Genomic DNA, 24,274 nt, shown 5'->3' with positions numbered 1-24,274 from the left:
ATAGATCTGGTTAAGAAGTAATAAGAATTATTTAGAGAAGTTGACAAAATCTAAAGTAGTGCAAAATAAGAGGACTGTCACAGAACAAGAGGCGGTACAACTGCAGAGTGATAAAGACAAAATAATGGAGTACCTGGATAATACGTATGAGTTTAGAATGATTGCTGTTTTTGATAACTCCAGAGCACAAAAACTTTTGGCACAATGACTTAAGCAATAGAAAATAGAAAAGGTTGTTACCATTCTTAGGCAGCCTATAACAAGAAAAATAACCAGGGATCCTGTAGAGGTACTAGAGATATTTTGGAATTTTTATGATGATTTGTATAAAGCAGAGAAGTGGGGAAATCAAGAAAAAACACAAATGGAAATATTTTATTTTATTTATTTATTTATTTTATTTTTTATTTTTATTTTTATTTATTTATTTATTTATTATTTTTTATTTATGCAAGACTACTTAAATAAGCCCAGGTTAGAGGTAAATGAGGTTCAACAACTAACAGTTAAGACAGGAGGAGATGAGATAAAAATAGTGATATATATAACCAGTCTACAGGAAGGTCTCTGATGAAAGTTTGGAATTTAGAGGACAAGAAAGTGATCAAGATTTAGAAGGTTTTGTTTAATAATATTTTGAAATGGGGGAGCACTGACATCCTGGAAAAAATTGTGGTGGCTGTAATACCTAAAGACAGTAAAGACCCATCTGATCCAGCTTCATGTAGGCCCATTACATTCTAAGCCATGTTTATAAAGTTTTTATGTCCATAATGCCTAAAAGAATGGCAAAGGTGGTGTCAAAATTGATAGATATTGAACAGTTTGGTTTTGTGGAAGTTAGACAAACATTTGACAACATTAATGAAACAGTGATGGTCTAGAGGGAGACAGAGTGTGGAAAGGTGCTGCTGTTGTTGGTGGCTTTGTTCCAGGGAGGGCATTTGACACAGTAGGCTAGATTTTGTGGGTGTGGCAGCAGAGATCTTTGCATTTCCTGATACAATGGTGAGATTGATTGGAAGGGTATATGAGGGATTTAAGGCAGGGGTCAAAGTGAGAGGGTTCCTCTTTGATGAGTTGTATCTGGGCAGAGGAACCAGGTAGGGGTGCCCTCTTTCCCCTTTGTTAGTTTTGTTATATTTAGAACAACTGGCAAAGAAAATTGGGGAACTTAGAAATTCAAGGATATAGTTGGTGTGGCATTCAGGAAAATTTGGCTTTATTTGCAGATGATGTTTTGTGCCTGGTAGAAACAGAGGGGGATATATCAGTGTTGTAGAGTGTTCTGGAACATTTCCATTTTTTTCCAGGATATGGAACTGATGAGGATGAAGCAAGAGCTGTGGCTATGGACTTTTTTCCCACACATGAATTGGCCAAGCGGTGCCCATATTTATGGGAACATGATAAAGTGGAGTATTTGGGAGTATGGATTAGAAGGGATTCTTTTGCAGCAGCTGGGGATGTGTGAGAAGAGACTTGGCAGGGATGGTACAAAAACTGAGAAACTGGAAGCTCCTGCCTATGGATGTGGATAGTGCTATGCAAGCAATGAAAATGTTTTTAGTACCTTTAGTTTTATACACAGGTCAGGCATGTTTTTGTCAACCAGAGGAGATGTTGTGGACAGTAACTGATAAGGAGTTTGAGGATTTTGTTTGGGAGGGGGAGGGCAGGAGTCAGGACGGATGGTTTGATCCTCCCAATGGAATGGAGACGTTTGGGATTACTTGATTTGAGGGAAGGTTTTTGAGCTACACAGTTGAGGCTCTTGTACATGGCACAAGGGATCTATATGAAAAGACCGAAGAAGTGTTTCATCAAACACCTCTTGGTCGACACATAAAGAGTGAACGCACTAAAGAGCGGATGCTCAAAACAGTGATTTGTTTCCCTGGGAAAGAAACCGCTTGGCCATCCTCATGTGTTTGCCCCTTTCCTCACTGTAGTGCAATCTCAGAGTTGGTATATTTAGTTGCGGGGCACAGCCTTCCATGTTGGGGGTGTGTGGGGTAAAGCCCCCCATGTTGTTATGTTTGAAAGTGTGTGTGTGTGTGTGTGTGTGTGTGTGTGTGTGTGTGTGTGTGTGTGTGTGTGTGTGTGTGTGTGTGTGTGTGTTTGTGCTAGTAATTTCTTTCCCAGGGAAATAAATCGCTGTTTTGAGTATTCCCACTTTAGTGTGTTTGCTCTTTGTGTCAACCAAGAGGTGTTCGATGAAACACCTCTTCGGACTTTTAATATAGACCCAGCACAAGTGAGAGGCTGAAATTCAGGATGGAGCAGGATGATGATGGAGCAGGAGGGTAATTCAAGATGTAGAGAGGGAGTGGGATTTTGGGCACAGATCCTTGAGGAGAGGGGCAGCAGTCATACAGATAATTGTGTTCATAGAGTGACAAAGAGTGCACTAGGAACTGGGCCAGCACAGGAACGAAGAGGAGAGGTTCTACCAATGGGGATGACTGCAGTTGGAGGAGGGGGGGGGTAACCAGAAGAGGCTGGAGTTTGATGGGGAGGCTAGTGGTGGAGTCAAGGTATTGGGAACAAATGGTTCGAGAGGGAAGGGTAGTGGAATGGGAGGGGCCAATGGCACATTTGGATTGCAGCCTGATGGTTGCTTTCCCTGTCAGGTACTGATGTCAGAAGAAGAAGGATGGAGAGAAGGAGATTATAAAAAGAGTGCAGGTAGGGAGTCTTAGGGTAGCTAAAGTGAGTAGGGAAGAAAGAGGTAGAGGAAATGTGTGCAGAGATGAATTAAATAATGTAAGGTAGTGGGGAAAACAAAAAGGAGTTCCATTTTTTTTTTGCTAATGAGTATGAGTATAGGCTTTGTCCAGGGGATTTATTTGATTTATTTATAGTGAGAAGTTGTTTGTCTTCTTATCTAAGAGTTCTTTTTGGAAAATACATGTTGATAAAGGGGTAAGAGCTGGGCAGGCTAATTGTTTGTGTATGACTTTATGTATTGTTATAAGCTGAATGTGGGAGGGGGAGTTCTAGCCAGCTAAGGGTATGCAGAGCTTTACAATGATGAGTAAAGGAGGATGAATTAGTAACAAACTTGGCAATGTTGTTGTAGCAGCTTGCAAGTTTGTTTTTTATGGATAATTGTAAATTGGTTAGACCTGGTGCTCCATAGAGTAGTGAGGGGAAAAGGTAGGTTTTGGCTAGATTAATTTTTGTGGGTGTGCTCAGAAAATGATTGCTTCTGTATAGCATGCCTAGTTTTTGATGGGTTTTCTTGATATTGCTTGGAGGTCAAATTTAAGATCATCATCTATTACAACTCCAATTAGTTTGATATTTTGGATTAACTCAATTTCAGTGTCATTTGCCAAAAATATTTTGAAAAAAATGCTTTATTAGAGGTGTGAGATTTTGGGGTAAAGAGAAGGAGTTTAGCTTTTTAGGGATTGCGTAGGAGTTGTGCTGTTGTAAGTCAGGTTTCAATAGGGATGACAGCTTGTTGAATGATTTCTTGGAGGTGAGTTGTCTGAAGGTGGATGTCTGAAGAGCTGATGATTGTAAAGTCATCTGCATATTGAATCAAGGTGCCTTCACCAAAAGATGAATGTAACTTATTGATAAAAATATTAAACAGTAGGACGGATCCTTGTGGGACTCCTGTAGAAGTTGGAAGGTATGTGGAGATGGATCTTTGCTATTTTACAGCTTGTTGCTTGTTGGCAAGATGGCTAGAGAGCCAGTGTTTAGATGGGGATGCTAGATCTAGGGTGGAAAATTGAGTAATGCAGTAGAGGTGCTGTGGTCTGCCCAAAATCTAAGTTGCATATTGGTGATTAGCTTATTTTGTATGAGCTAGTGGAGAAAATGTTGATGAATACATCTTTCAAGGATTTTAGAGATGGAAAACAGGATGGCTACAGGATGGAAATTTGTAATGTCAATGGAATTACCTCCTTCATGTATGGGGTAATCTATGCCATTTCCACAAATTAGAAACACAGGATTCTGTTATTGATCTATTAATAAGAATGCTGATTGGTTATACTATTGCATCTGTAGCTACATTTAAGTGTTATTGTCGGCTGAGGAGGAACAAAGTTTTAGTTTACATAAAACCTTTTTTATGAGAGTTATAGAACCTGGTTGAAAGGTAAAGTGGTTGGAGTTGTCTACATGTGTATTGGAGAAGTTGGAGATAGGTGAGTTTTTTGAAGGAAATGTGGTAGGGTCTAAGGTAGGGGAGTTGGCTATGTGAAAGGGGATGTGTTAGGTGAGTTTGAGGTTATGTTGGCTATGCATTCTATGAAGTATGTATTGAAACAGGTAGATTTTTGAAGAGAGAGAGAGAATGTCTGGGTATGGGCTAGGATCCTGTTTTGAACCTATGTTAATGAGAAAGGATATGGAGGACCAGAACTTTTGAGGGTTGCTTTTATGGTTATCTTTTTGATGAGTGTAATAAGACTTTTGGCACTATTAACTTGTTTTTTGACTTAGTTTCATAGCTGTTTGAATACTTGCCAATTCACAGAAGGCGTTCCAGCCGAGAATCGAACCGAAGAACCTCTTGTTGTAAGGCGACAATGCTAACTGCTGCACCATCATGGCCATCCTACTGGGGGTGCAGTTGTTAGCATTGTTGCCTCACAGCAAGAGGTTCTTCAGTTTGATCCTCAGCTGGAGCACCTTCTGTGTGGAGTCTGCATGTCCTTCTTGCGGCTGAGTGAGCTTTAAAGACATGCAGGTAGGTATGTGTGTGCATGTGCCTTCTGTGAAAGTTGGGTGCTGAGCTGGCAACTCAACAATGTAAAAACTCCACTGCCAATCAATCTACAGACCGGTGATCCACTGTGGAAACCTCTAACCAGGAAAAGGCGAAAGACTTTGCTTTTTTATTTTTTTGCCAGTTAATCCATGCTTTGTCTTTATCTTTCATAAGGAGTTTGCGTTGGTTGGGAACCATGAGGTATGGCTCTTTTTAATTCTTTTTGTACGCTGTGGGGCTAAGGTGTTAGGAATATTTAAAAATGCTGCACTGAAGTATTCAACTACATCATTTAAGTGGAGTCTTTCTAGGATGGACAAGTTAACTGCCTTCAGAGATTAAATGAAAGACTCTTGGAGAATTTGGAGAGATTACGGGTAGTTTTGAGCTTATGTTCCTTTGTTAGTTGTGTAATACTCTTGTGGGTATAAGGTGGAAGGTGGTTACTTAGTGTGTCAGGGAGGGTACCTCAGGAGTTAAAATCAGATGGTTTGGTAACCATAATCCAATCCAGGATAGATTGTTGGGAGTTATGTTTGCCATGTTTTGTTGGTGTAGTAATAAGATGAGTGAATCCAAAGAGGTTCATGCTATTGATCACTGAATTTGTGAATAAACAATACCAGTCAATATTTACGCCACCCAGGAGGATAATTTCATTTGTGATTGTATCTGTCATCCAGGGTAGTATGTTTTCAAGTACTGGAATGTTCTGTCCTGGGGGGATATATAGAACAGCAATGCATATGCTGCTGGCTCTATAAAGTTTTAGGAATGAAATTAGAATTTCTGCTTTTCCAAAAGTTGGGATTGTGCCTGTATAGGGGATTACTGTGAGCATATTTGGAAAAATTATAGCTATTCCACCTGCTTTTTATGTTTTCTATCGAGCCTAATGATATTATAACCAGGAGTTAGTATTTCAGCATCTTTTATTTCAGGATTTAGCCAGGTCTCAGTTGTGGTTAGCATGTCTGAGTTGTGTTGGCTCATACATGCATGAAAATCTCTGATTTTGTTGCATATGCTTCTAATGTTTTGAGTGATTATTTTTAAACTTTTTGGGTGTAATTTGTAGTTTCGGGTATGATTAGGACCTGGGTTGGGGTGGATGTCACCACACTGATATATGGTGTAGAAAGAAGGTTTGTTTATTATGGCATTTTAAGCAGAGATTGTAGAAGCATTACCTTTACACTGGGACTGATATCTTTTAGTATTTTGGGTTACAACAGTTGAATGAAGTTATGGGAAATAAGCTTGAAGAGATTTTTAAGTAGCTAGTGGGAAGATGGTTGAGGATGAAGTAATGGTTGAAGTGTATTTATTTATTACTAGTACTGGTGGTGATGTTAGGAATGAGAGGAGGAGGATGAATAAGGTAATACAGGAAGGAAATAGAATGGTTAGTGCTCTAAAAATATTGCAATATGGTTAGGTGAGGTAATGAGCAGTGATAATAGTGTGGAGAACAGGTAGGTTTTGATGGGGAGAGAGCAGAGTGAGATTGTGCAGGAATTTAAAACAGAAGTGGGTGGCAACTGTATAAAGAAAACAGCTTGTGATTGGATAGAAGGTTAGATACAGGATAGCAGGGTGAGAAGATGAGGTGGAGTAAGTGAGGTATAAGTGAAGATGTAATGGGATTGGGTGGGAATTGGGGGTAGGGTAAGGGAGTAAAGCCAGAGTTTAGTGAGGGCTGAATGGAGTGGGTTGGTCCACAGTGCAGTACATACCAGGAAAACTATCTGTACAATAGCAGCAAAACAATAGGTAAGACAACCCTAAAGACAATAAGACAAACTGGTAAATTGCTGTTAACATAGACCTAAGTTAACTGCAAAAGGCAGTATTGCAGTGGCTTTGGCTTGAAATAATGCTATAGTAGATGGAGAACAACTGAGATGAGGGGAGGACCAATCAGGTAGTTCAATGGAATGTAGTTACTCCCCCCACCACATATGGTTTACTACCAAAAACAAACAATCAGTGAGGCAGAATGTTTATGGAAATGAAGACAAGGTCTTTGAACTCTGTAAATACTTGACATGAGTCACAGCATTTAATGTTATGGAAATAGGCATTTATTGCCTTTCCAGGGATGTTTTACACTGTTAGAGTAAAATATGCTAAAGTGTTAATTTAGCTTCACCTTCACAGTAAAAGGCTTATGGGTGGGGGTGGGGGTGTCCCTCCAGCAGATTCAACACAACAGTCCAGAACACACTAATGTATAAAAGAGGGAAAACAATTAAGTTCAGTTTGAGTCTTGGAAATTGCCTTATATAGATTTTAACTGAAGGTATTGTTTCTTTTGAACTTTTACAATTGGAGGTAAAATTCAACTGTACACATCCCTTAGGTAGTGATATTATGTTAACTTTTCAGCAGTAGTTGTCAGACTTACTGTGTGCTTCGTACATGTAGAGTGAAGCGGCTGGATGGAGAGAAATACACATGGGACATGGGGTAGAGAAGTGATTTAAAAAGAAATTAAACTGGAACTGTCCCTGAAGGTATTGAGATGTGAAAAGTATGTTAGATCCCAAAATCAGAAAAATAATAAAAGCATACTACATTTCTACGAAACAACATTTTTTTCAAAAATAAAACAACATTTTTTCAAAAATAATACCAGCATGTTTCACAAAATAATTTTAGCATATGCCTCATTCATCCTATGACTGTTAGTTCATTAACTCTTTAAAAAGCATGATTCTCTGCTATGGGCTATTTAAGGTAACACCAATTTTAATATCTTGCAAACATCTGACATACTGGAGCTAGTCTATTTTTTTAGTTTCCATGAGATTGTCTGCAGAAGTAGTCAAGAACACAACCAATGGTATAAGTCCATATAATCATTAGCAGACACAGTCTACAACCAGTGGCAGAAGTCCATATAATCAATAGCAGGCACAGTCAATTTGCCACATCTGCATTACATTTTCTATGATCCCAACTGTAACTTATGTAGCATGTACTTATTATTAGTTCTCAATAGAAGATTAGACCACTACCAGTGAGTGCATCTGTTTCACTTAAAACAGTGCTGAAATGCTAATGGTCATTTGCTGAGGAAATGATTTAGTGGCAATTAACCCATATTAAGGTTAATATTAGTTGTCAATTATATCAACTGTTGGTATTTCTGCCAGAATAGCGTTATATCTCTAATTTAAGTTTCAGTCTAGTTTACATATGCATCCCCAGTTAAAAAAAAAAAAAACAGTTACCTGCAGATCCCCAGTAAAAGAATTTCATTAGTGAAATGGCTGCATATTAGGATTAGTATCAAGCATGATAACCATGGCTATAGAGCAGGTTTTCTGGACACAATGGATGTGTTGAGACAGGCTCCATTAAGTCCCTGATCCACCAAAACCAGTATATCAACCACTAGGAACAGGGAGATTTGAACTTGCCCTGCTATAGGGCCCATGTTAAAGTCTGTCCCTGAGTTTCACCAAGTCACATTTGCTGGATCAGGTATGATGATCCAGGATTTAATGAAACCCAACCAAACAAATTCCTTACATACTCTGCCTCCTGCTCAAACACCTTATAGTGAAAGATTTCTTACTATTAATGTAAAACCAGAGGTAGTGAAGTTTCTGCCTTACAGTGGCATATACTGTATAATGAACAGATGAGGTCTGAAGACCTCCCTGATTAGAATGTGAGTTTCCTGTCCCAGTCCTTATTTTCAGTTGCCCTAACCCATATCTACTCATCAGGATATAAGAGTCTGATATTAAAATTTGACTCATCCCAAGCTTTACCTTGAATTTTTGTGAAAGATCCCCAGCTGTGAGCACATATTACTTTCAAGAAGAAGCATTTTACCAAGTCATGCAGTGTTTAAAAGTATTTGGTTATAACTGTGAATGAACATTCATGGAGTTCTTCAAGATCAAGGCAGCCTGGTTTTATGGTACAGAGGAACAGAGTTCTTACTGTGACCCAGGTGATGGGAGTTCAATTATCAGCCTCAGCATTGTGGGAGTGAAGCAGGGAGAGAGATGAGTGAAGAGGTATTGCCTGCTCACTTTTTTCCAGGGGTGTGGAGGGCAGGGGACACTCAGGGACCACATGAGGAAGTGTGATCTCATCAGTGGAATCTAGGGAGAAACCCCTTCCTGTGTTTGAGGAGATCATGAATGTGTCTGCTTGCTGGCAACATTCTTTCAGAATTGAGGGTTGACCAGCATGGACTGCCCATTGCATGGCCCCCTCAATCTCTGCAAGCTGGGCTTTTGAGGAATGTATGGCTAAAAAGAAAAAAAAGATAACCATCCCTAATGGCTATCTAAATGAGAGACTCTCATGGTCAACCCTAATCCTTATATTGGGGAATGAATGGGACAACTGTCTGAAGGAGATTGCAGGACAACAGGTAGCAGGGGCAAAGAGGGATTGAAAAAAGATCCAGATTATATTAAAATTCAGTACACATTCTAAACCATGTACTGTTAGTCTGGTTTTCATGTCAAGTATAAATGACCTACATTTGGACTGCTCTTCTGACATAAAATAAATACAGTGCTTACTTTCACCCATGAGTTGTCTTTTGTGGTAGCACACATATTTGGAGGAGTAAGCCCAATAGTGGAAACATTAGCCATCTGTGTTTATGGCCATTATAACACAATGCAGTGCTTCTTAGAATTCGTCTTTCTTTTTTTTTTTTTTTTTATAAACTAAGCCTGCAAAGGTCACTAGCAAAGAGGTCATTATGAAATACTGTCTGTGAATCAACAACTTCAGAGTAACATGCATATACGGTGGTTGGTTATAGTCTGAGTAACAGAAGGGGACAGGTTAGGTTCATCCACCAACAAGCACTCTGGACCTGCCATGATCACAGATGGCACCAACGCAGGTACAAAGGAGATGAGGATATACTCTTTTCGTTATATACCTCCAAGGTCAATGGGGAGAAATTTAGTACCTTAGAAAATGACCTAATATACGTTTCTCGGAGCCATCACTTTACCATCCTTAGATGTTGTGTTAGAGGACTTAATTAGTTCTTTGACCATATCTTTAAAGACTTTTCTTTACAGCCTTTACAGACTTCTCTTGTTCTGATTATTTTTCGGTTTCCTCTTTATGCATTTCTTCGTTAATGAACAGCATTACTGAAAAGCACTTTAATGTGGCAAAATGTTGCCTAATAACCTAATACTAACACACTCCATACAGTTTATTTGACTTCTTCCACAAAATCTATTGAAAAACAACCAGCATTAGATTTGCATAAGCCACTTACAGACATCTCTTCTCTGCTGTGAATACAGGACCTTCAAAACTGAAATGGTGAAAACAACTGAGAGTGCATAACCACTCTGAATATGTATATATGAGTGCCTTGCACACCTATGCAAGTACATTCAAAGGTAAAGGGAAGAATGAACAGTTGATGCAAAATGCAGCCAGGCAAAGAAGAAAACAGAAGGTGGGTAAACTAAATGGTAAAATGTACTGTTACTGCTACTGCGACCCTTCCCAAAGAAAATGGTAATGGAACAAGTGACTTTAGAGCATTCCTTTGCATGGATACGTCTTCAATCTACACCTCCAAGTAAACTGCAGATCTTAAGTACTGCCTAACTGCTGAAATAACTTTTCTCCAGTATTTTCTTTTTTTCATACACAAAGCACATCCTTACCAAGTCACAAATCATTATTAATCACAATAACATATATTTTTCTACCTAACAATGTGCCCATCTGCATGTGGCATTACTGGTATGTAATAACATATATGAATAAGACCATTATTTGAAATAACGTAGTATACAAATATTACAGATTTAGGCTATGAGCAAAACTGTCATCTGTACAGCTGTTGTAGTCATTGTACAGTCCCATAGAAGCCACAGTCTAAACATCTGTATGAAAAGGGTTAACAAAATGTCCCTGCCCACAAGTTAAAAATAATGAATATTTAGATATGAAAGATACAGTATGGCACCAGTGTGAACACAGTTCTATGGGAATTTTACCATCCTGATTGCACAAGTAACAGCTGATGAATTTAATGGCATTCCTTTCAATTTTTTAGTCCCTTCTGTGACCCTTTAAAATAATAAATGTGCTTGTGATACTACTTCCATGGGTGCTGGGGTATGTAGGGAGATTTGTCCAAACCCATGTGGCTACTATATTATAGTGTAAAGATTCATTGCAATAGGAATGCATCTCAATATGTTTCTAAGAAAACAAGCATAGCTGTTGGGGTATGTATGCATCAACTGAAATGTGAGCCACTCAGAAGTGTGCAAAATGTTTCTGTAGCATTCATTCACACTATTAAGAAAGAACAGCCCTTCGTTTACGCAATATGGTACAATGAACAGTGATGTGTGAGGTGTTATACAGAAGAAACACTTTGCACCCTTATGTGCAGTCATACTGTAGCAAAGGTCAGCCATGACTCCTACTAACTTAATGGTCACTGCTAAGAAGCCTATGGTGCATACCTCAGTTAAGTGGTCTTAATACACTGCTTAACAGTAGGACAGCATCAGAACAGCACACACACACACCAACAAACACATCAGAACTATCAAGTGATGCTTGACCTCTGCTATGTACTACTTGTTTGTATTAGGGTATGCAAGAGTTGTATAACTTTGTTTTCTTACAAGCACACATTATAGTACAAACCATGATTCAGTTATAAAGCATCACAAAGAAATACACCCCACCAAAAGTGTCTGTGATTACCTTGAAGGTTTATTTATTTTCCAGTTGTCATTATGTTACTGAGCATTAATTGCCAATACTCTTCTTTGTATAGTCTACATTGAAGAACTGAGTACACCTTATTTGTGTAGCCATTTCCTTTTATCAAATCAGGATCTGATTGTTGTAGCACTTTACATGGAAGTATTGTCACATTCTAAACAAAACACTTAGTGTTGTACTGCACAGATGGTACATATGTTACTGGGTCATCTCTGCTAGATCTGCCTAGGTACATAAACCCCAAATCCCTGTTGTAGTATGTAAGGGCAGGTGTCTCATAATTTTCCCAATTAACAGGATTGAGAGTGGCAGTGTGATGGATACAGGAGTAAGATGAATGTAAGATGTCATGGGGTAGCAGTGGGGCATAGTAGACTTGTGGATATGCTAGAAGGGACATGTTTAAAAATGTGCCATGTTTAGTTGCATAGTGATAACACCTATGCAACTAAAAATTCCTCTGAGGGCACTGTGCTGCAACACATACAGAGAAGCAATTGTGTCCAACAGACAAAGCAATAAGCAGGTACTTTGCGAAGACTGTAGGAGTATTTGCTACACACCAGGGAACATAAACTGGCTGTAGCAAAAAAAAAAAAAAAACAGGAGTATGCCCACAGAAAGTATGATTAACAGAGGACACAGGTAATATACCATTAAGGGCCCCAACCCAGTCTCCACCCACCAGAAACCTCTACCAAACACCTGCCATACAACTACCTACCCCAGATTCCCCTACTACCATCACCATGACACTCTCAGGCCTACGCAACATATACATACCCCCATGACACCCAGACCACCAACCCAACACCTGCACCAGCATCCCACATGTATCTGGACTGTGCCTGAGTACTCGGCTCAAGGGATGCGACAAGCATCCTGGATGTCATGCAGTGGGAGACACTGGGTATAAACTACATAAAAATAGAGATCTGATCATCTTACTACAAGCAATGAGTGTATACCATGAATGTGTGCATTCTGCGTGTAGGTGTGAGAAGCAGTGTATATGTACAGAGGTTTTCCTACTGGACAAACAACTGTGACAGAGCTGCTCCACTGAAAACTATACAAACTATGGAAGTGATCGAAGCTAAGCTGCAGTACTATAATAAAATAATACATAGGTTTTACTGATACTTATAGAAACTATGGCAGTGGTCACGGCTAAGCTGCTTTATAATAATAAAGCAAAAAATAATAGGACATGAAATCATACTCACCACTTCACCTGAAAAGCTGCTCCGGTTACCTCTGGTACACGTTGGCATTCTCCACTATTTACTCCTGAGCTGAAACACAAAATCAACTAATACAGAATACATCAATTAAATGTCATGTAAGGGACCATTTATCTATAAGAGATATAACAAGGAAGCAATCAACTATATATATTTACAATACATCTCAGGAACCCTTTCTCTGACCTCTATTTCCCATTAGTTCAGAAAGTCAGGATAGCACTACCTCAAGTTATTGCTCATTGAGTGGGGTATGCCAGTGGCATCAGTCCCCACCTTGGTAATACTGTACCAGACATTCACTTTATACTGAAACCTTCATAAGAGTTCTCAGAGCTCCCAGTAGTCCCCAGATAGGAAGAGAAGAAGGATTTGCTTTCTTCAGAGAACCACCTGGGATACCCTACCATCAGTGCCCTTGGAAGCCATGACCATTCAGCAGGTCACAATCTACAGAAATATGTCAGTCCTCTTGCTGTCACACATATTGATACATTCAATGCATCAAGAGTACCACTGATCAGCTAGTTAATGTGGCCAGTCATGGTACCACCATTACATTGCATGAAATTACATTGAGTGGCATCATATAGTTTTAGGGTGTGATCACAGTGCCTCTGTTCGTCTATGCTGTTTAGCACCTCTGCAGGCTATATAATTTCCATATATTCCTCCACATCCCTGTTGGGGTCATTGACCATGCACACTTGCTCACTGTACTTCACAGATGCTCATATGAGTTCAGGAAGCTGTTCCATTCTCTTCGCTTGGCAATGGTCAATTGTACAATGAGTTAAACATGAAGTATAGGGAACATTTACTTGAATTAGATTCATTAGCATAATGACCATTCTAGAAGCTTCAAATCTGCATGATAAAAGTAGCTTATAGGCTTCATTTCATTTCAGAAGATTGTCAAATAGCAACCTGAAGCACACTGCTGAAACTGTTTTACATTGATTATTACAGGTAAATCAGTCTTACAAAAAGGTAAGTGAGTGGGGACTGCTATTTTACATTCTTGTGCTGTAGTAGTAGTGCTTTACTTGTGTGGTGGTTCAAGATATCCATGACAGGGTGATGCTGGAGTGGGTGTAAATGACAACAGTGCTGCCATTGTGTGAGGGACTATGTACAGGAGAAGGTCTATTGTCTTATCAGGGAAAGTGGAAGATAGCTGATGTTACAGGGTCAGTTCAACACAAATTATGAAAGTTCTGTCCTGGCAGACTCTGTAGGTACACTAGTCTTACCTGTAGACCAAAGGATGAGAGTGTGGTCACTGTTAGAAGATGTTCTACTGGCTGATAATTACACCCAGAACTGTGGTGGTAAAACTGTAGTGACCTGTGTATGAGGGTTATGTGTCATGTTGACATCATACTGTGGGAGCCCTATACCAACTACTTGTCATTATGTGGAGATTACTGATGACATTTCTGGAAGCCTATTACTGTGGGTCATGCTTGATGAAGAGAGGGGTTCCAGTCAGCACAATGCAAATGCATGCATGGAGTGGACTTGTACTTAACAGTCCTCCAGGGTGGTACTGTTTCCTTGTATATATGCACTCCAGCAATTTGCCCCTCACCCCACTCTGTGATGGAAGTGATGAGGAATATCTGCAGTAGTACTAAGTGGTTGGGGAGCTTACAGTTCCAGTGAGCCAATCTCACTTCTAAGGCTATGGATCTAATGGATTCTTCAACAAACACACCTGACTGGTATCAGTGAATAACCAGTTTAGAGAATGTGCACTCCATGGCTTGTATAACTGTTTGGATCATCCCCTTCATACATCTGGGCCTGAACATTATATGTCAGGCCTCTGCTATTTCTTTTGGTATGAGGGGAGGCCTACACAAATGCCCCCAGGGAGGGATATCTGTCTACCATCTGAAGTGATTGCATTCACATCTTGTAGGGAGCCCTAATGTTGGACCATGTCTCCCTAGGGGATATACACACATACTCCCTTATGTCCTACAAGGGTGACTGATATGTAAGCTCAGATAAACTAAACCACACAGGAATGGTGTACGCCACTGGCAGGGAGATTGCAAAAAACATGCAGTTGTATCTTATGCTGGGTCTGTGTCACTGCAGTACTCAGGTGGGTATACTAAAATACCAGTAAACTTCTGTACTTGTCCAAAGAATGAATGGAGCCATCATGCTTGAATATGTGGTTTATGCATATACAGATTCCAAGAGCTGCCCCTCATGTACCCATGCCCCATGTGGATAGCATACCCAGTGCACTACATGCATAGTACCTCAACACAGATCCCAAATATATATGTGGGTAATCACACATACCTACTGCGGTGGACGATACATCCTGCCAACTCTTGCTCATTGCACATGTAGCTGTATAGGGATTTACAACATCTCATATGCATATTTGTTTGCAGTTGTTCACTGCTCATTGTTATGCCCAAAGCTGGAAAACATTGGAAAAGGAAATTCTCCCAAGCAGAGAATGAGATCCTGTTACAGACCCTCCATCATCATGGTCAGCAGATGTCCGTAATGATAGATCAGACTGAGCCTGGTGGGACATGACAAATGAAATCAATGTTCTCAGTGACCAAAGTCAGAATTATGATCAAATCAGAAGAAGTGCCACTGACATGTTCGCTGCACCATGCACAAAGGCAACCTGCCTGGCCCAGCAGTAGAAGGCCACGGGAGGGGGTCTGCTGACTAACCCACCTCTGACAGAGATGGAGTTCCTGGCAACTCTGCATGAAGTTCAGGTTATCCACAGTGTGGTGACAGACATCAGTGCTGACTTTCACAGGGCAACACCTGTATCCAATGCCCCAGGTGAGTATGTCTGGACATAATAACCAGTAAAATTCCACAGGCAGACAAAGGTCAATCTTACATAAATAAAATCAATGAAATAAAAATCAAGGTGACCACCATGGCTAAAAACATGTGCTTTACTCCAATGAATAAATAAATAAAAACATACAATGGAGGCCTAAGAAAACATTAGCACTGTCACACAATAAGTGCTTCTTCAGATCTACTCCTTCAAGAAAATCAGCCTTATTTAAAGGACCAGCAGCCAACAGGACAGTGAAATCAATTAACTTTTATAAGAAAGCCTGCAAGCTTTTAAAGCAGGCTTAAACGTACAACCCTATATAAACCTGGGTCTTTGTCAGCCTGTAATTTGGAAATCCACTTCATTTCTGCCACTTCAGTATGATTCACAGTGTCTCCACCTCTTAAATTTTCTTCGGTTACTTCCAACACCATGAAGGTGAAAGAATGCCTGGGTTATTAAAAATGTGTTTATATAAGGCATTAGAAATCTTCCCATTCCTAATGTCACATATGCTTCAAATTGCATTCTTTCAAAAGCCTATTGGTTTTTCCTATGTAGTACCCATTGCATACCTTGCAACTAGCTCAATAGACCAAATTCTTAGTTTTACAATCAGCATAAGTTTTTAAACTATATATGGTATGTATTAAAGGATGTACAAATGAATTAGAGGTGGAGATCATACTGCAAGCTTTACAGGTTCTACAAGAAAAAGTACCAACGTTATTGGATAAACATTTCTTCTTTATCCTAGGTCCATAACAGATCTGTTGTTTCAAACATGAATAGTTCTTAAACCCAAAATAGGGCCAATCACCATCAATGTTCTTAATATTATCATTTGACAGTAAGATAGGCCAATTTCTCCTAACAATATCACAGACCTTGCCACAATCACTACTTTATGTCAATATTAATATAGTGGTAGAAGTGCCATTATAAACAGTATTAAGTGGTACAGAAGGTCTATTCACAGACTGAAGTGCTTTATCAAAATAAGGTTGGTCTTTTGTTGGCCTTAGTATACTAACTTTGGAGTGGTCTTTCTCAACCTCCTTAGAGTGATAGCCTCTATCCAAAAATTCTTTACCCAAGCTCTCAGTAGCTTCCAAAAATTCAACATCACTAGTATGCAGTCTAGAAATCCTAAGAAATTGCCCCTTAAGGACATTATTATATACATGGGACAGATGCATACTCATTCTATGCAACAAGGTGTTTTTCCTGCACTTTTTCCTATATAAGGAAGTGACCACCTTCTCATCCTCTCTGAGGGACAAACACACATCAAGGAAGTCTATACACTGCTTGGAATAATTCACAGTAAATTTAAAATAAGAGGTGCTTTCACAAAATCAAAATACAAACCAACAGGGCCATCCCACAACATAAAAACATCATTAACAAAGTGCTTGTAATATAAAACATGCTTAAAAAATCTATTATTGGAAATATCCATCACGTATTCTGCATCCCAACTGGTCATCATTAAATTGGGGTGGCTGTTGGCACATGACATGCCCATAGCTACCCCTAGCTTTTGCAAGTAAAATACATCATTAAAAATAAAAACATTATTAGTAAGAATAAGTTCCAGTAGAGTGCAGAAAAGTTCAATGTGTCCATTGTCATAATCACTATTCATCCTTAGAAAGGTTCTGACAGATTCAATGCCCGAATCATTTGTAATAATAGTGAACAAAGTACACACATCTAAGGTAACAATTCACAAGTCATTGGACCTTACCAAAGTATCAACACATTGACCAAGTGTCCTTAAAAATGTTCTGTGTCCTTAAGAACTGAAGGAGCCTTCTCAACAAAAGGTTTCAACTTAGTTTCTACAAAGACCGACAATGGCTCAGCCAGCCAGCAATGACCCGATACAATGGGTCACAGCAAAGGGTCAATTAACTGTTTGTGGACTTTAGGAAGACCATAGATTATCGGAATCGATGGATCCATTACAGTCAAATACTCAAAAACCTCCTTGGTAAATGCTCTCGTCATGAACAGATCACATAAACAGTCATGCACATATTTAGTCATCCTACTAACATCCAATCTAGTGATTTGGAGTAAGTCCACATATCACTTAGCATTAACTTCCTATTTTTAATGTATGCATCTACATTAAAAACTACAATAGACCCCCCCCCCCATCAGCGGGATGTATAAAAATGTTAAGGTTATCCAGTAGCTCCCTCAGTTAAGTTGTAGAACTTCTGTGAGCGATTAGTGTTAATTCATCAAACACATCATTTTCACAGACTTTAAGGAAAGCTTCAACAAATGGATGAGGCTGTGGCAAAAAAGTACTAGTTTTTTTAAGACCACAGACACTGTGCACATCAGTAGATGGAAAAAACAACTTGAGTATTACATTCGTCACAAAGATTTTTAAGACTCAGGATAATGTCACTCTCCTCCGAGTGTCTCAATGTTATAAACGATAAACCTTTAACACAGACATACTGCTCTGATAAATGAAACTAAGACAAATTAATCACTAGGCCTTCCAATTCCATGTATGGTTACCACCTGTCCCACTTTGTGAGGGACAGTCCCTCTTTGGGCAGTTGTGTCCTGCAAAAAAAATTGTAAAAATGGCAAATGTCCTGAGAGTTTAGGGCAAAAATATTTCCTATATTTTATGTAATAGTTGCATAAAACAGTTATTCTGTATCTGAAACACCTAAATGTTATAAGAAACAGAATAAGCAACTAAAATGCTACAAGAATAAGCTTTTATTTAGGCAAAAAAGTGAAGTTCTGTCCTTTGTACTGGCCATAGGTATGTTTCAGACTGCAAAATCTGACATTTGTACCAAAAATGTCCCACTTTGGGCATTTGAAAAGGTGGCAACCCTAATTCCATGACGTTAAACTCCTTAGCTGAGGTCTGCATTCCATTGATAACTTCCACCTCTTCCATCCATGACTCAACAAGTGCCCCCCTCTGGCCATTGATGGAAGTTTCACTATCACTGACAAAAACCTGTACGGAGGCAGGGGTAGATTTACTGTTGCCATTGCTTTTACGCTTATCACTTCCTTCCGGGTTAAGGATTGGAGTGGCTGTCCGTAGTAGACCATCAGTAGCCGATAAAACATGTTCACTCTGTTTATGAACAATTGCAAGGGAACCATTATTGGTATTTTCATTTCTTCCTTGCATTACAGTCCCTGTGTTATCAGCCCTATTAGAGAGATCATTCGCATTCTTAAGCCTAGGCCACACAAAAATGTGACCATTTTTAAAATCCATAAAGTCCTCTCTAATTTTTTCTTCTACCACTGTAACCTAATATCATAAGCAGAAATATCATTGTAAATCACATCTAATCTGAACAAAAACATCTTCAAGATATATTTCAGTTGAATTTCATTCTGCAGTGCCTCAATACTCATGAGAAGGAGGACGCACCCCCCCCCCACCCCAATCCCATTACATTAACTCATTCTGCTGAGTACAGTGGGATCAGTTGTGAAGGTCTGCCTTTAGCTTCTTAACCTTGAATTATCTTCTCTCTCTTCACTTTCTACTTAAAAAAAATATTGTGCCTCTTCCTACTTCATTTTGCTGCTTGTGCTTAGGTGCTCAACTGCATTTAGTTTGCCACATTTGTTACTGCTTGTCAGTAGCCTTATTAAATTGTTGACAGTATTCTACTGAATTGCTGCATTATTTGAGATATTTTTACTGTTTTGATTGTGAGCTAATTTATCACATTTGCAATATTTTAAAGCAATTGACTGATTAACTGCATTTCATTACTACTTAACTGTATTTCATTGCTATTTACTGCAATTCATTACTGTTTAACTGCATTTTAATGCATTTCATTACTGTTTAACTGTATTTTTTTCATACTGTGAGTTCTGTTTTTGTCCATAAGTGGTTAATCATGCTTTTTTGTGAGTTTTACTGTGTTCTTAACCATCCAGAGCTGCAGCTGCACTGTTTTTAACCCTTTGTGAGGTATTTCAGCTACAAAATGTCCCTTAGTAGCACTTGTATGATCATTTAGTAGTACTCCTCTTAAACTTTCCACCCTTAACCCTCTTAGCTCTCTCTGGCCCCTCTCCCTCAGTTTCTGACAAATATGGATGGATAATTTCCTACGTTTTCTCCTGCCATTCTGGTTGATATGGGCATCCTGCAACAATGTAGCAACTGCATCATGTACACAGACAATCCTCTACTACTACCACCTAGGAACCCACTTTGGGAGAGATGCAATTATATTAAGAACTTAGATCAATGCTCTCCCCCTCACAAGCCAGTATATCTGGCACTGAGAAGGTTGTCAACACAAACACCACACCTCAAACACCACTCACACCTACACAACAAACATCCACATATGCGGAGGTCCTCAACAAAAACACACCCAAACAAAAGAGACCTCCAAGACAAAAACACATGCAAACTCCACTGCCCGCCACACCACACATAGTCCACACACCTGTGTCTCACAGCCACTAAGGCCTAAACATAAACCCAACATATTAGTCATAGGAGACTCCATTGTGAGACACACAGATGTGCCCCTCACCAAGCTAGATAAGGAGAAAGTCAAGGTTAGTTGTTTGTCAGGTGCCTGAATCTGCCATATCACCCATGCACTCAAGTCTCTCAACAACAGGTACTGTTATGAATCTGTCATAGTCAATGTTGGTGTGAATGACTTGAGATGTACCTCCCTGGACTAAATGAAGAGAGACATGATCGAGCTGGCTGAATATGTGTCCAGGCAGGTATGTTCCTAGCCTTAAGCAGCATTCTACCATCACGCAGAATGATTCCTCAGTACAAACAGAAAATGATTGACTTTAAAAATTGGCTTAGTTTCTGGTGTCATTCCAAGGGACTCCAGTACCTGATAGCCTCGGAAGACATGACTGACAAACCACGATGGTTTGCCAGGGATGGCCTGCATCTGTCTCCCTTGTACTTCAGGCTCCTGGCAAAGGCTCTTGCCTCTCCCGTAGTGCCTTTTTTAGACAATGCCATGAGGTCAAAACTACCAACATGAAAATTTCATCAAAACACAAATTAAAGATCATGCTGCTAAATGCTAGGAGTTTAAACATGAAACTGCACTCATTGCAAGCATTCTTAACCCTGAAAGATACTGACATTTGTTCAGTCACAGAAACCTGGTTCAAAGCTGTGGACAGCATCCCAGCTATACCAGGTTACTCATCCTATCATACATTCAGACACTAAACCATGGTCAGCAAAGCAAAAGGAGATGGAATTGCAATATATACAAAAGACATACACACCTCCAGGCTGATCAAACAAGAGACACTATGGATGCAGTTAACCATTGAAAAGATCCCTATTCAAATCATAGCTAACTACAGGGCCCCAGCTTTGACTCAAGATGCCCACTCCACCTATCTGGACCTCTTTGAATCTATCAAGATTCAACCCATTACCCTGATCCTGGGCGACTTTAACTATCCGACCATACTGAACTACTCATGCCAAAACACAAATACCCAGAAATTCCTTGATTTCATCAATGCAATGCCTTAGACCAGCTGGTCGACACCCCCACAAGAGGTGAAAATATCTTGGACTTGGTATTAACCAACATGAGTAACCACTGCAGCATTCCTATTGTGTCATCCTCCATGGTAAGATCTGGTCACAAAGCGGTCACTTTCAAAGTTACCATATCCCTGACCCCCCCCCCCCCCCCAGCTAGGGTCAAACAAAAAAACTTCTCCAAAGCTGATTACAACCTCCTGAGAGAAGGTAATAAAAGCTTCACAGCCCCCTCGACCTCCATAGGAGCTAGCACATATGTCCAAACCTACACCAAAGTACTATACGAGCATTAATATAGCTGCATGAAATCAGAAATACCCGACAGGACAAAATCCTCCTCCTCAAGGAAGAGTAAACCTGTCTGGTGGACATCTGTAATAAAGAAACTCTATAATAAAAGGAAAGAACTGCTGTCCAGGACCAAGAAGGAGCAGGTGCCTAACTGGAAGCAATCTTTCCTTAGCCTGAGCAAGCAAACAAGAGCACTAGTGAAATCCTCTAAAGCAAATTTCGAGTCCAAACTGGCCACATCTACTAAAGACAATCATAAGGCCTTCTTCACATATGTCTTCAATCTCAAAGGAAGCACGCAGATCTGCTCAGAACTGGTGGCCAAGGACACCACATACACAAACACCATAGATATAGCCAGCCTGCTGGCAGACAGGTTCAGTGAAAACTTCACCCCTATGTCCCCCCATCAGCCAATCAGGACATCCCCAACACTTGCCCCCCTCCCCTTATCTCTAGGGAGCATGTCATCACTGCCCCCTCAAAGGCAAAAAATACAGCCTTCATGGAACCTGATAACATCCCAGGCTGCATCCTACATGAACTCAGGCAGGAACTTGCAGCGCCATTAGGCACACTATTCAACCAAAGCCTGAGTACTGGCTTTGTCCCAACCAAGTGGAGGCCAGCCACTGTCATCCCTTTGCAAAAAGGTGAAGCATCCACCGATCCAGGAAATTATAGACCCATAAGCCTAACTAGCCTGATCTGCAAGGCCATGGAGCAGACTGTCATGGACATCATTAACAAGGACATTGGCAGCCTCCAAACACTCGATCTCGCACAGTTTGGTTTCATCAAGGGGAGGTCATGCCTTTCAAATTTGGTACAGTCACCAAAGTCATGGACTAGGGGAAGATGGTGCATACCCCCAACCTTGAGTTGGCCAAAGTCTTCGATACTATTCCCGACTCAGGTATAATAGATAAACTCTCTCAACTAGGCATCAATCCATATGTTACCAGATGGCTAGCAAACTGGCTCACTGATAGAACCCACCTAGTCAAAATAGGGAAAGCCACCTCAAGCAGTAGACCCATAACTAGCAGTGTACCCCAGGGATCGGCCTTGGGGCCTCTGTTGTTTTGGATATAGTTTTCTGAGGTGCAGGCCAAAACCAGTGGGCTATGGCTGACCAAGTTTGCAGATGACTGCAGGCTGGGCATTGTCATCAAATCAATTCCCCTTGTGATGTGTACATCTTCCAAGAGGGTCTCACCCAAACAAATGGCTGGTTCCAGAAACATGGCTTCAAATTGAATGCCAAAAAATGCATTATTATCCCCTTTGGGGAGAGTGATGTCACCACAAATTATCACATTAATAACAAGGTCCTAAGTACGCAGTCAGTCGTGAGGAACATGGGCACCCAGGTTGATAGCAAATGGACTTTTGACCACCATATTGCCTCCGTTGTACGGAAATCTTTCTACATGGGCCACCTCATTAGTAAGGGTCTCTCATCTGGGACAAGGTGGTCATAACATCCCTGTATTCTTCCATTATAAGACCCATTATTGAGTACAATTCCCCTTTCAGCACGTACCTGTGCAGAATGGTACAAAATACACTGAACCGACTGATATAGCCAACATCCTGACAGACAGGTTCAGTGCAAACTTCACCCCCCTCTCACCCCCAAAAGGGACCATAACTATACTAGAAGAATGTAGTGCCCCTGAAATCACAGACACTCAGGTTAAAACAGCTCTCTCTAAAGCCAAAAACACAGCATCAGTGGGACCAGACATTGTCCCAGGCTGCATCCTACATGAGCTCAAAGATGAACTAACCCCTCACCTAAACACACTGTTTAAACTCAGCCTCTCCACAGGCTACATGCCCACAGAGTAGTGCACAGCAACGGTTATTCCACTCTACACAAAGGTGGAGCCACAACGGACCCCAGAAACTATGTCCCTATAAGCCTGACTAGCTTGGTCTGCAAAGCTATGGAGCGCATCATCATGGTTCATAGGTTCATACTAGGCTATCTGCCCGAGGGCATTTATAAGCCTAGCCCATAGTTATGTGGCTTACGCCACCCCTTTAGTTTGGAGAAACTATGCCCATTATTTTGCTGTGCCTCTGTCGAGCAGTGACACTGAGGTAACCCCTGGGGTGTATCTGCGATCTCCCATCCATTGGTCAAGATTCCTCTTGAACAAGGCCAGCGAGGTGCTCTGCCTCACATAAACCGGGATTTTGTTCCACAGCATAGGGAGTCTTTGGGTGATGAATCTATCCCTCCAGCACGTCCTATTAATAACCGTGTCGAGGTTTAAGTCTCCCGCCCTTGTGGCTCTGAGGGATCTAGATTTTTGAGATGAAGCATGTTCATCAAATCTGGGTTTGACATGGCCTTGTATGTCAGGCATAGGTCACCTCTGAGCAAGTGGTAAGCAACTGAATATAACTGGAGTTCTTTCAGTCGGGCAGCATAAGACAGATTTTGAGACCCTTTATCCTTTTGGTGAGGAACTTTGTGGCCTCGCCAGCTGCTGCAAGTGTCGGGTCAGATACATTCCGAGTGGGGCATTGTACTCGATCATTGGTCTGATGAGTGATGAGTATAGGGAGACTATGACTTCCCTTGATCTAGATGTGAATCCCTTCATGATAAGGTGGGCAATGTAGAAGGTCTTCCTAACTACTTTAGCAATATGAGTGTCGAATGAAAGGCTACTGTCAACCTGGGTTCCCAGGTCCCTAATAACTTCTTCTGTGTTCAGGGGATTGCCACCTATATGGTAGCTAGGGGTAACCTTATTTTTCCCGAAGGGTATGACTATGCATTTCTTGGCATTTAACATTAGGCCATGGCTCTGGCACCAGTTATCTGTTTCTGT

The sequence above is a fragment of the Protopterus annectens genome, chromosome 1.part0 (assembly GCF_019279795.1).
Source record: "Protopterus annectens isolate FY-2018-M chromosome 1.part0, PAN1.0, whole genome shotgun sequence".
NCBI lineage: Eukaryota > Metazoa > Chordata > Ceratodontiformes > Protopteridae > Protopterus > Protopterus annectens.
Note: the sequence above shows the minus strand (reverse complement) of the source record.